This window comes from Dermacentor silvarum, chromosome 10 (genome assembly GCF_013339745.2).
Source record: "Dermacentor silvarum isolate Dsil-2018 chromosome 10, BIME_Dsil_1.4, whole genome shotgun sequence".
Taxonomy (NCBI): domain Eukaryota; kingdom Metazoa; phylum Arthropoda; class Arachnida; order Ixodida; family Ixodidae; genus Dermacentor; species Dermacentor silvarum.
The window spans coordinates 141536050-141547814 of NC_051163.1; the positions used below are offsets into that span (position 1 = coordinate 141536050).

The 11765-nt window shown below is 43.8% G+C and overlaps 1 long non-coding RNA gene across 1 annotated transcript; it reads left to right on the plus strand.

Moving 5' to 3' along the window:
- The first annotated feature begins 5765 nt into the window (after window positions 1–5765).
- LOC119466182 (uncharacterized) lies at window positions 5766–7780 on the plus strand. Its single transcript, XR_005195041.2, has 2 exons — window positions 5766–7005; window positions 7069–7780. It is a non-coding gene; the product is annotated as an uncharacterized LOC119466182 (long non-coding RNA).
- The last annotated feature ends 3985 nt before the right edge of the window (window positions 7781–11765 follow it).

Genomic DNA, 11765 nt, shown 5'->3' on the forward strand with positions numbered 1-11765 from the left:
GATTTCTATCATGTAGGCAGTGTTGTGAATATCAGGAATTTCTAGATTGCACGAAGGAAATAGCTTTATATTTTGTGATGCAAGTGGCTTGCATACTCAAGAATGCTAACTGCTTGGTTTTTGCTGGTAACTAAGCGGAGTCTGTGAAGAAACCAGTGGTATTGTAGATGAATATGGTATGAATGAGTACTGGATACTTCCTTATGATTAAGTACAAATTTACGTTCCCTGACAAAAAACAATATGCATGTAAAAAAAAATAAGACAACACAGGTATGGTGATATATTCTGCTAGCAGCCAGCAGAATCGCATGCAAGAAATTTTGCCCAGAGTTCTTCCTCACTGGCTAGCTGTGGTCATGTTAGTAATGCAGGCAGAATAAGCTAAATTAAAGTTTACCGTTACTGTGTGCATCCACCCTATTTCGTTCTCTGGTTCGTGTCACCTGTTTTGGCACAAGCCTTCAGTTTAATGCAAACATTATTTATCACAGGGACCAGCATTATCTGACTAGGAAGTGCTATATTTTTTATCCTGTTGTTCGTTCTGCCCACAGTCATTACCAAACAATGTGTGTTAAACTGACTTGAGCCTGCAAAGTATGTCCATTAGGTGTTTTTCCAGTGCATTTTCATCTAGCTGTAAGTGTACTGCTACCTATTATTCGTGGATGTAGGATGTTGGACACTATGAGTGGCCATCTCGGTGATCTTTATTTTGCACAGGCCATGCTTCCACTCATTAACTGAACATTCTTCAGCTGCGCTGCCAGACTATGGAAAGAGGTGCCTCACCTCATCATTCTTAAGCATTTTCATGGCCACAGTGCATTGCACCTGAGAATTAAGCTGCTATCACAATAAAAAGGGTGCCTATTGGCTGTCATGAGAATATTCTAAACAGAAATTTCACAATTATGTCGGCACTAGATATGTGATTGAAGAGAGCCAATGAGAATGAATTGGTGGCAAAATTTTCCAAGTGACTCTGCCGGCAGAATATTTGCTCCCTATGTTATATTAGCCGCAATGTTTTGGTCAGTGTGCTGCATTTTTTTTTGCACAAGTTTACTACCCAGGCAGATAAGATGTTGTCAAACCATCAATTTTAGTCATACACATGGACATTTCTTTATTTTGCCATATTTTGGAAATGGTAGCCAAGCCCAGCATATATTAGCAACATCAGCTTAACGTATGCATGCAGTTGAGTTGCTGCATGTGAGAAGTCATTGCGAAACTAATAGTGATTAATCCAGTAAAAAAACTTATTCGTATTTACGTATTGATTGTGTAAATTGTGCTGTTCATTTTATGCACACAGTAACACGTAAACACAAATTGTATGCGTAGATTGCGTTTACATGCATGCGTGTGAATAAAACAGCACAACTTCTAATATCAAGACATGTCACTACAACTTGACCCCATGAAAGATGCTCTATATGGTACTCAGCTGGTCTTATTTAAATTTTATCACGTGATGCGGTTACATTTCTTACCTGTATGTAAACCAGTTTATGAACTGTATCTGCTGCATGTGAGAATGCATATTTTTGGCCAATGACAGTACCTGAGGCAGCAGCTTTTTATTTATCCTTTGCCATCACTTATAAGAGGGGTCTTGTTGATTATGCCGTCTAAACAACTCGTATAAAGTTCTGTGTTTATATACCAGCACTGAAATACTGAACACAGCTGCACTACTTTGCACACTAGTGAGATAATTCCACTGATCATCGTTCTGTCACAAGTTGTTCTTCAATCATAAATGGTGACTGCATTTGGTGTCACGACTTCTAGGCTCATTTTAACTTGGGCCTTTCAATGAAGTGAAATCTATCCAACAGTGAATTTAGTGGAAAGCTACCACTGAACCAATAGCTTCAAGACGAATTCCTGCATGCTTTTATCCAATCAGATTGTGTGCGGAAACTATGTATGATACATCACTTCAGCTACACCAATAATCACACAGCTGAAGCTGTTACATATAGTTAAGTCATTGACAGAGGCAGATGTAGATGTACTTATGCAACTGTCACTCATCACTTGAAATGGGAATTACCCAAACCTTTGTGAGCTTATCGGATTGCAACCGTATGACAGCACAAGGGGGAAATAAGCTGTACAATAGTGCCACCATCTCAGCTGGATTGTCATGATGCTCTTGCCTGTTGGTTTCTTTTTTATATTTAATAGCCTTTCTATGTTATGAATTCACAGCTTTCATAACGGTTACTGCACTAATGAAGGCACTGCACACGTACCCCTACTGAAGGAGGTATCTGTACATGTAGAGCAGAGAGAATTTATGGGTAAGTAAAAAAATATACAGGTGTAAATATGTCAAACAAAGAACACATTAGAAGATATTCCACCGGCAATGTATGCACATTCAGAACATGCAATAAGTGCCATGTGAGAAAAATGGAGACGTATGGTGCCGAAAACCTGCTTGCCTTTTGAATATTGATGTGAAGAAAAATTCCAGTCTGTACTTTTGTCTTCTGTGTCGGAGGGTAGAATGTCAAAGTAGAAGTGAAAAACGGGTGTTGTATGTAGCAGTCCATTATATGTATGCTACTCAAGTTGCACCAAACAGCTATCAATGTGCAAAGCAATGGACAAGTGACCGTGTCAATGTCTGACGCATTAAAAATCTCTTGCACTGATCATTTTGAGCTCTAAATGTGAAATGCATGCTGTTTTCAGCTACAAATAGTGCATATATGTATATATATGCACCACAAAGAGCTGATGTGACAAAAAATTGTGTACACCTGAGTGTTATATTGCTTGTCGTGCAGTGCTATGGTGCATTTCATAGTGTCTCAGTTTACTTAATACACTTTCGAATTTACAGATTGCTTCACATGTTTACAGCTAAAAACCACAGAGGAAACCTCGGGAAACTACTTGCATTATGACTGAGAGGTCACAACACGAGTATTTGTGTGGTGTCCTTCCTGTTCAGTGATGTAGTTTTGCACTATAAATGTAAAATGTCACACCAGCAATCACCCTTACATTTCAAATGCATTTTTGAATGCTAGGCAGTTATGATGATAAGCACATTTTGCCAGCAAATCTGCACCACCTTAATTTACGTGCGATGGAAAGGGATGTTTGTGCATAGCCAAGCTGTTCTGGCGTGCCTGGTGGCATCGTATAGTTCCAAGCGTAATAGTGAACAACTAGTAAAGAAATCGACTGATACTAAGCTGACCCATATGTAGGAGCATTATATTACCTAAGCCACACAAAGTTGCTTTCAGTGTACTGAAAAGCCACAGCTTTGATTTGTCAAGTTATTTTACTGCACAAATGCAGAGCGCTGCAATAAAGTCTCTACAATGGTGAGCAATGCAGCAAGCAATGAAAGATTACTTGTGATGTGCGCATTTGAATAGTACATGTGAATGCATACCCAATTCACCAGTATTGTTTTCTTCTGGAACGATTTTGTTTTGTACAGAGACTGATCCACTGTGGCCTCCTGACTACAAATTTCAGTGATCTCTTTCACGGTGTTCATGGGGGTACCATTCATTTGGCTACTTGAGTAGTCAATAGATAGATAATGGCGCGCACCAATCTTGCAGTTTTAGGCAGAACACGTCGCGCATTATTCACAAAGCTGAACCAAAATAACTATTCGTTGGTTTGTTAAGAAACTAAAAATTGGCAATAAATGTTTCCTCACTTTTTGTGCGGGCCTGTCTTCCACCATATCGTTGTCATGTGCATGTTAAAGCAGCTACTAATTAAGAAAGACAAAAACAAAACCACTTACTACGTCAGATACCTTTTCACACCACGAGTGATCACTGAGCTCACTGCGAAGCTGTCATTTAATAATCTTGGTTTGCTGTCAAATAAAATACAGGTAAGGGCCAACTGTTTGTTATGGTATGCATTTTTTCATTTTCCTAAAATCTGGCTGTGCATCAGCTAGCTAGGTTGTTGCTACATAAATACATAGACAACGCGTAGCCCATGCCCAACTCACTAAAATAACCTGAGTAGAGCTTACAATAGTTCACTTATCATGTGCATCCTGTGTGAACTTATTTTTCATATATAGAGTGATCGAAATAGAACATGCATGTATGATGCTGACAGTATCAAACAGCCTCAAGTCGATCATCTTTGTCTGCTGCCATGGCTGAGAGAGGGAGCATGCCTATCATGGCACTGCTTAATTTTTGTGCACTTTGGTAATGTGTTTTACATTGTGTAAATGCTGAATTAGTATAAGTGCAGTATAATAGGTAATAAAAAGGCAGATGAGTTAGCCCGCAAAGGACATGATCACATAAAATTTATAAAAGTGTTTTTCACTAAAAGTGAGGCTTCAGCTTTGGCGAGCCGATATGTACTTAATGAACGGCATAGAAGATGGTCTTCAACTTCAGGTAATTGCAAGTTTTTGTTCTACATCAACACAGAACTCCAATCAAGGCTACCACAATGTCTACCACGGCATTTGGAGACCTTGTTTCACCGGCTTCAACTGAATGTTGCATACATGAACAATCTTTTTTGCAATGGCCAGTCCACAAACCCATGTTGTGACAACTACATGTGGCACTGTGCAATCTCTAGAGCACATCTTGCTGGAGTGCCTAGCTTAAAGAGACGAGCGACATCGATATAAAATGAACATGGAAAAGCTCGACCAAGGCCCATTGACATCGGTGTTGGGTTCTTGGCTTTGCCCATCAAAACAGCACTAAGCCCTGGACTTATTGCTTTAATGTATTGAGGTTTGCTGTCTATACTAAGATTCATGCGCATCGTCTCATCAGGACTGTGATCTTATTTTCTTTTTGCATTGGCCGTCTACCTTCATCACCTCAAAAACTTACTCTACTGCTAACATGACACGAGCTGCATGTTTTTTTCTTTTTTTTTCATTTTTCTTCTGCTTACCCTTTTCTAGGGCCTTACTTCTTCGTCCCATTCGCTGCAGAGTAGCATCTAGGCAAAAATATGCTTGCTGAACACTCTGAATTTTCAATAAAGAGCTTTCTCTCTCTCTCTAAGTAGTAAAGGGGCAACAGATTGGCCACCCAGGCTGACAAGAAAGAATGTAATTATTTGATTTCACTCGAAATAAGTTGTCTTATCAGCAATATAATTTATTATTAGCTTTCAAATAAATATTCTGCTTGAAAACATCTCATGAGTATGTGTCTGCATAAGGTGACCACTATACGTACAGTCTGTTTCAAACTTAAGGGAAACCTTGGAGCGCCCGTTTTCCCCCTAAGTGTGAAACAGACTACATATTGCTTTTATGCCTGTCGTAATGAATTGTACACTTGCTGCTTAACCTTCAATTCCTTGCTGCGTCAAGTTAAGCACTTATGCACAACCTTTTTACACACTGTGAGAACTTCATCCGTGACTGAGCCCATCTAAGGTTTTATTTTGTTTGGAAAGCTTACAAGTAGCAAGTATTCAATTTCTGAGAGGCACGTTTTATGCCGCGCTTCGTCTTCGGTGGTTTTATATATGCAAAAAAAAAGAAAGGAAGAAAAAGGCATTTCATGCATCCAAGTGCTTTTTAAGCACTCTTAAAATTGGCAGAGTGAAAAAGAAGCATGAACAAGCAAATGCAAGCATTTGCTTGCATAGTCGTAAAACTGTATGACGAAACTGATTCTTTATTGGGCGAACCTGTGCCCACAAACGCAAGTATTTACACTCGAAGCACAACGATAGCGGCGAACACACTCGGCGATCGTCGAAAATCCCAAGTAACCACGGATATCCGTGGGACGTCCGCCACAAGTCCGAATGTCCATCCATCAGGATATCCAGCACGGACGTCCATAGGACGTACAAGGAATGTCCATATCCCGTTCGGATGTGCAGAGGACATCCGAACGGGATGTCCAAGGGACATCCGATTTTGATCGTCCAGTGGCTGTACATAAATGTGCATGCCTAGGACATACATAAGTTAGGACATGGATGGATCGATGTCCTAATATGAAAAATCATGGTTGGAAATTGTATAGGTTTGTAATTAATATTTGCATGTTTCTGCACTCTATCGGATGCTTGGAGTTCTTTTTGCAAGGCAAAACGAGTAACTGACCTATCCTTGCAACTTAAGATGACAATTATGAAAATTTAATATTTGGACAAACCCACTCTAGCATGAAAATTGCGCAATTTTTCTCCGTTACAGCAATTGGCATTATTATATTACATGCCAAGATCATGAGTACAGTAACATTTAAAATTATGTTTATGGAAAACTTGCAGAACATTGAATCGCCCACTAGAAATCACTAATTATGTAACATGGAGCGAGTGTACTAAAACTATCCATCATTGCGGAAAGGCCGATTATGAGCCCCGCCCTCCAACTTGTAACTGGGAAAAATTCTCGAATTTATTTTGCCAGGACCATTATCTAATAATTTTGATCACCTGGGGGTTCCTTAGCATGCACCTGTATCGAAGTACACAAGCGTTTTTGCATTTCTCCCTTATCGAAATGCAGCCGCCACGACCTGAATCCAACTCGCGACCTTAATCTCAGCCGCCTAACAGATCTCAAAGGCTATGTTTTCGCTGGCTGCATGAATGATTACAGAAGCAAAAAATAAAACAGGCGCCATGTAGTAGTTGCCAATCTCTAAGGCTATACGTTTACTACGCTTTCGCTAATTGAATTCATTGGAAGTTGGAAACACGTCCAAAATGTTTAGTTTTACGACACCACTTATTCCTAAAACAAGTAATTGTTTCACTGTTCAATTTTATATATTAATAATAATGTTTCAACAAACTATATTGACGTTGATGTGTCAAAAACTCATAACAAAGCATGCTGTGCGATGATTCAGTGTCGTGTTGCGATCCAATCCAATCCAATCCGAGGTAAAGCCATCGTCTCAATGGCGGCGAAGTGCCCATGCGGCCGGTCAACTGTCGGTTCGTTTGCCATCTTCACTGCCTGCCGAAGTCGCCTGCTCAGCTATTGAGGTATGACGGCTACATCGATCTCTATTTTAGCCATTACAATAACGGAATGTGTTTTGTTTGCAGGTGCCATCAAGCCCTAAAGTGAGTGAAAAGCCGTACACGCGAAAGAAAGCGCCACTGCACACAAATGCTGTATTTGAGGACTTCGGATCTCGCACCGGCAGCCAGCAGTCAACGGCCCGAGTAGCAAGTCAACACATCTTCGTAAAGAAACAACTGTTTATTTCCTAGCAGTGCAAACGTGGTGTTCGCCGGTCGGTACCGCGCAACTGAATGTGCAGGCCCCAGAAAGTGCGCGACGGCGCGCGTCGGCCAGCGGGAAGCCGCTCCCTGCTTGGGAGCAATGTGACACGCGTGTGCCGGCCAGGGTCCCGCGCGACGAGCAGGAGGTAGGCGCACACTATGTACTGTGCTGCCGTTTTGTGGTTTCTGCCACACGTATATTCTTGCTTGTAACTGTTCTTTTCTTTATTCTAAAGCTTGTGCCTGTAATGAATCGTCGTAGGGTTTGACAGTACAAATAAGTAAATATGATAATCGAACGACACCTCATTTAATGGTGTTGTCTTTCCCATATTTGTTACTCTGCTTAACATGCTGAAAGGAGTTTCTATTGATTTTATATGTATTCGCGCTGTCCTAGCTTCAGTCATGATATCTGGATCTGTCAATTTTCTTTTTTATCGGCGAGTATATTTGTTGTTATGAACATTATTCATGTGTGCATTTTGGACTTATGTTTAAGCTAGCAATAAAATATTTATTGTGTTTTGAAGCTTGTGTGGGCCTATTTTTTACGTTTAGTTACAGCAGAGCAGTGACAGTGAAATGCATTGAAGCACCCGACCAGTGCATTTATATATATATATATATATATATATATATATATATGCTTGAATGCATTCCATTATTCATGCTTCAAGGTGTGCGCACACAAATCTATATATACCTTGAAGGTCCTGTGAATATCCGTGTTGGATATCCACGTCGGACGTCCTACGGACGACCAAAGCGGTTACCTTTGGATTTCCCAGGGACGTCCCTCGGACGTACGCTGGACATTCACGGATATCCCACGGACGTCCGGAATATCCAAAATGGACGTCCGTCGGACGTTGCCCGGATGTCCGTGGTTACTTGGGATCTGATCAGCGGCGAAACGCGTCGGCTTTTACGCATGAGTCATCGAAGGTTCCAGATTATTCCCTGGTGCCCGCTTGTCTTCCAGGAAGTTCTAGACAATTCGCGTCCGTCATGCAATCACATTACGTAAGCGTCGGTGACAACAGACAACGGATAGAAGCATCGATAACGTTCGAGAAACTTCGGAAACATGCAGGCGCGTCCTGCGCCTAGCTATAACGTTTAACATTTGGTAGTCGGTGAAAAGCGGTCACCGGTGAAAGATAAACACGTACACGTGTCAATATCAGCAAGGTGTACTCGGAGCCTCAGACGCGTGCTGAATAGTAAAGAGGGGTGTCGTGTCGACTACGCAGCTGTATTCCGCGACAGTTGTGCATGTGTTCTGTTTTCTTGCAAACTGTCACTAGCACTACAGAAACAGCGCCATCGCACCGAACACGGGGATTTTGGTCGAATCGCTCGGCGATACTAGAGAGTAATAGTTGAGCGGCTCAGCGGGCCAGCGGGCCCAGCGATGGAGCGGAGGGGACAGCGGAGCGCAAGATGAAAAGAAGGAGGCCCCGCTCGTTTCAGCGGATAGTACTGCTGCGCCATCTGTTGAACAAGGTTGAAGTTACTCTCGATCAAGCAGAGACTTTGCTGTGTTACCTGCCGAATAAAATTGAAGTTACTGCGAAAAGAATATTATTTGAAATATTAAAAAAAAATTGTCGCAGTTTCACCTGAAAGGCGAAGCATCAATTGCGATAGCAAATTTGTAGGGAGCTATACGGAGTAATGATAGTAGCTTTATCAGCTGTATAAACTTGGACATGCAGCAGCACCGGCAGCACGCAGAACTGTTGTCGACGCCGCCGGCGTTTTGCCCGCGTTCGCACAAAATGCGTGCGGTGTTGGTGAGTGTTGCCGGAGCCTCTGATGTAAATAGGCACTTGATGCCGTAGCTAAACGTCGCCTTCCTTCCCCCCCTCCCCCCCCCCCCCCACGGCCTTTCGTGCGTCAGAAGGCGCGTTTGCTCTACATATATGGTGATTGTAAAGGAGGAAAGAGACGCCTACTTCTGCAGCCCTTAAGAGAGCACGGCACAGAACGCGCGTTTGTTCTCCGCCGTGCGTTCACTCCCCGTGAAAGCGCGCGTCCCTCGCGCCCTTTCACTCGCACATACAGCGTTCGGCGGCGCGCGGCGACGATTTCATCTCCATTGACGTCATACGGAACCTCACGGCGACGGCGACGGCAGAAATCTGCTTTGCCATATAATTGCTATCGCAATAAAAAAGAAAAGAAAAAATGTCACAGTTTCGCCCTAAGGGCGAAGCAATGAATGCGATAGCAACACAGCAATGTCATACGAAGTAAGGTGAGCGGCTTTGGTAGCAACAACACGCAGAACTGTTGTCGACGCCATCGGCGTTTTGCCCGCGTTAGCTCAAAATGCGTGCGGCGTTGGTGACTGTTGCTGGAGCCTCTGATATAAATAGGCACTTGGTGCCGCAGCTAAACGTCGCCTCCCTTCCCTCCCCCTCCCCCACGGCCTCTCGCGCGTCCGAAGAAGGCGCGTTTGCTCTACATATATGGTGATTGTAAAGGAGAAAAGAGACGCCTACTTCTGCAGCCCTTAAGCGAGCACGGCGCAGAACGCGCGTTTGTTCTCCGCCGTGCGTTCACTCCCCGTGAAAGACGCGCCCCTCGCGCCCTTTCACTCGCACATACAGCGTTCGGCGCGCGGCGACGATTTCATCTCCAAATGACGTCATACGGAACCTCACGGCGACGGTGACGCCGACGGCGACGCCGACGGCAGAAATCTGCTTTTGAGTGTCCATATAATTGCTATCGCAATAATATTATGCGAAAAGAACGTTCGCGTTCGCTGCCGCTTCTTGAAAACGCTCGCACGCTCGTCCGCTGCGCACGCTCCGCTGAAGAGACGAAATGAGCGGGCGAGCGGCGCGCTCCGTGAACACGCTGGATGTCCCAGCGGGCCGCGCATGCGCAGTTGGCGTCTCCGCTCGTTCGCTGGGCCCGCTGGCCCGCTGAGCCGCTCAACTATTATCTCTACTATCGCTTTCGCGTAACGTAGAACGCGGTACGTTGGATGATTCTAGAGGTTCTGCTCAACCAGCCAAGGCAGCGTGCACTGAAAGTGATAGTGCGAGAATACGTCCCATGTTGCGACATGATGCGATTGCAAATACATATTTAAAAGGTGGCGCAGATAGGATGATTGTGCGGTGTTTCGAACAACGATGACGGCGCCAATGCAACACATGCGGATGCAGAACAGAATGTACAGCCTAAAGTCGCATTTTCACTGTGACGCGGAAACTTGAAGTCGCATCTGCAAAAATACGTCAGTGTCGTCTGCTGTCAAAGGTAGTTGCCAACCTAGAACACTTTGCTCCGCCGAATGGTTGCCAGCTGTCAACAGACTGCGTCGTCCAATCGGAATGCGCGTGCAATCCGCTCGTGCGGATGCAGCGAACGACGACTTTTTCGACACGATCCGCCTTTTGGCCTTCCCCCCTGGTCCGCAAGAGGGCGGAGGCGTGCGGAGCGGGCGTGCGGATTGAGCGCGTATGGGCCCTAAAGACCGAGCGTCTGCGGAAGAAGGGGATTCCCCGGCAAGCTAGTCGACGAGTTCATCGAGCGTCTGCATTTCCGGAAGAAGTTCCTTCTTCGAGATTTGCCCCGAGCTATGCCGAGATCGTCTGACTCCAGGACCAGCACGGTGAATACGATTGGACACTTAGTGTTCCTATTCATTTTGTACTTTACGTGTAAGACTCTTAGTGCTTGTCGTGAATTATTTTTCTATGTTTGTGAATACCCATCTGAATTGTATTGTGTTGTGTCTAGCCTAAGTGTGCAAGTGTGTGTGTAACTGCCTTGTGTGAAGAATATATTTTGTTGTTTCGACAACTTTGGGCTCTGACTCGGTCTTTGGACAGCAACCGGCGTTCGCTGGCGCACCAGAGGGCCCATTCTTAATTGTCCTTGCTTTCGTGGGATTATTTTCGCCACCTTTTAATTTTAACCATAGGTCGTTGGCGTCCATCGTACTATCGTCAAAATCATCTTCCATAATTCGTAAAATATCAATGCTGCTTTCATCATTTGCCCTTGTGTAATCCTTAACCAAAATATTGGTGTCAGTACTAGGGTGCCTTGCACCCGTGCCAAGATCGTCAACCGTTAATAAACTCATTTTATGGTCGGATATACCCGGTTCTACGCTAACTTCAGGGGCTAAAGATGTGTACACAAAGACAAGGTCTAGCACTGAACACACTTGCTCTTGAATGCGTGTTGGTTCATGCACAAGTTGAGCTAGCGAGAAACTCTGCATGATATCAAAAAGAAGGTCACAACTTTTGACTTCTTTATTACCAATATTGTGCATTTCAGCACAAAGTTGAATAACTGACGGTGGTGCAATATATAAAAAAAAAACGCTTACATCACTGCAAGTACAAGAATCACAACATGATACAAACACATGCGCACAATGAGATTCACACGCAGGTTAAATATATTGTCACGTGCAAGTTGCAACAGAAGGCCTTTATGGCAAGAAGGGCTGCACCGGCAGAGACGAGCACTAGCCGAGAAGA